This window comes from Arachis ipaensis, chromosome B05 (genome assembly GCF_000816755.2).
Source record: "Arachis ipaensis cultivar K30076 chromosome B05, Araip1.1, whole genome shotgun sequence".
Classification (NCBI taxonomy): Eukaryota; Viridiplantae; Streptophyta; class Magnoliopsida; order Fabales; family Fabaceae; genus Arachis; species Arachis ipaensis.
The window spans coordinates 43,902,166-43,904,390 of NC_029789.2; the positions used below are offsets into that span (position 1 = coordinate 43,902,166).

The window sequence follows — 2,225 nt, forward strand, 5'->3', positions numbered from 1 at the left end:
GCCTCCCAACATTATTGTCACTAGCTTGACATCCTCCATTCTTGTTCTTCCAAGCTCATGAATGCTCTCTTCTTTGTTCCAAGATCCTCCCGATCCTCCCATAGCTCTATGACCTTTTCCTGTGAATGTGTCCTTTGTAGCTTCATTCAAAAGTTCAAGGCTTCTATATGGAGAAACCTTGGTCACCAGATAAGGGCCAGTCCATTTAGACTTGAGTTTTCCAGGAAAGAGCTTGAGCCTAGTGTTGTATAATAACACTTTTTGCCCTGGCTCGAACTCTTTTCTTGTGATCTTCTTGTCATGCCATCTTTTAGCTCTCTCCTTATATATCTTAGCATTCTCATAAGCTTCCAATCTGAACTCATCCAGCTCATTGAGTTGCAATAGCCTTTTCTCTCAGCCATGCTTGCGCGTATCATGCATGCGTGCGCGTCCTTGGTAGCATTCTTTAAATGAGTGCTACGTTCATGCCATGAGCGCTCCCACACGTGCGCGTTCTTTGCGCGTGCGCTTGGATGGAAAATTTTCAATTCTCAGCTTCCGCGCCATCCACACGTTTGCGTGCTTCTTCCCAAATGCCCCATCCACGCGTGCGCGTCATATACGCGTGCGCGTCGATGGCAAATCTTCAATCCCAAATTTGAAATTATCACAGGCGCTTGTTCAAAGTGAACGTAGCGCTCTTTTTGTAAACGAGCGCTGATCACACCCACGCCACGCGTACGCGTGGGTCTTCCAAAATTCTTGCCATACGCGTAACCGTCCTATACACGTGTGCGTCGCTAGAGAGCGTAGCGTTCTTTGAAATGAACGTAGCATTCTTCTGCACTGCTTCTTTTTCTGTTTCTTCCTTACATCTTTTCATCTGTCATCAATCAAACATGCAATCAAAGTCTCACCAAATTCATAAGGTTTTGCATCATTCATAATAATCACCTAATTCTTGCATAAATCTCATGATTTTGTATAAAATTAATAATGTTTGATTGAATCAAGATAAACATGAAATTCTACTCCAATCACTTACTTATTGTGCAAGAAAGTGTATGAAACCTAATGAAAACAAGTAGAAATTGCTAGCGAAACTAGCCTAAGATGACTTGTCATCACAACACCAAACTTAAATCTTGCTTGTCCCCAAGCAAGCAGTAAAACATGAGAAAAATGAAAGAAAACAGAAAAGTATATTCATCCTTATTTGAAATCACTCAGTCTAGGTTTATGGGGTTTCATGCAAATTGTAATTGAAGCTCTACTTTTATTAGTTTTCAGGATTGAGATATCCTTTAAATGTTAACCTAGGTGCTGCTATGAAACCTTTATTTATTGATCCTTGATGCTTGATTTTCTTTTGTTTTTCTGCTGAGAAGCTTACACTTTTATCTACAGCTAAGTGTTATGTGTTGCAGCAGCTTTTTAGCTTTGTTTTTCAGTCAACACATATACACCACAGACACTTGGCTTACAATTCATCTTAGGAACATTGATGCCCAGCACCTCTTTGGGTTACTAAATGCTTTGTGACTAGGTTGCTCTTGACAGTGGACTTTCAGTTGATAATCCCGGATTAATTAACCCAAGTTACCAAGTTTTAAAATACTCCTTAGAACCTAATTGTCCAAGCAGATCCTAGCACAAGAAGCACCACAAGAATATGTCTTAAGGTCCAAGCTATTGGTGTCTAGCCTTATTATTTGTTTCTTTCATTTTTGTTGCTAATTCTTGGCTTTTCTTCTTTTCCTTCTTACTCTTTCTTTTTCCAAGGATCTTTATTCATTAAGAGTTCACAAACAGTAGCCTAGTTTATACTATAAAAGAAAATTCTAACCCTTATCCTTTATTAGTGAGCTCACTTAAACAATCAAACATATATACCACCACTGAACTTTATTCTCATTCCTATCAGATTGGACAATTTCACTTCTGTTTTAACATTTTCTTTTATTTAGGCAGAGGGGAACAAGACATAAATTCAAATAGATGTAGATGAAGCAGACATTCTGGCTAGATCACTTAATTGAAGAATAAAATGATAGTAAACAAATAGAATGTAGACCAGGGTAAACTAATCAGAAAGGAGGTACAATTAGACTTCCAACTAAAGCGCTTCAAGGAATAAACAATTGAGTAACAATACATCCTTTTGGCATCTTCTTGCTTATTCCTTCATCATCCACCTTAGCTTTTGTGCTTTCCTTGCTGATGATGTACGATCCTTCCAAAAT

The 2,225-nt window shown here is 38.5% G+C and overlaps 1 long non-coding RNA gene across 1 annotated transcript in view; it reads right to left on the reverse strand.

Annotated features, from left to right (window-relative positions):
• LOC110262839 overlaps positions 1 to 2,077 on the reverse strand; it is a 23,636-nt gene extending 21,559 nt beyond the window's left edge. The window contains exon 1 of the long non-coding RNA XR_002347849.1: positions 2,067 to 2,077. This is a non-coding gene — a long non-coding RNA (uncharacterized LOC110262839). The remainder of the gene's footprint in view (positions 1 to 2,066) is intronic.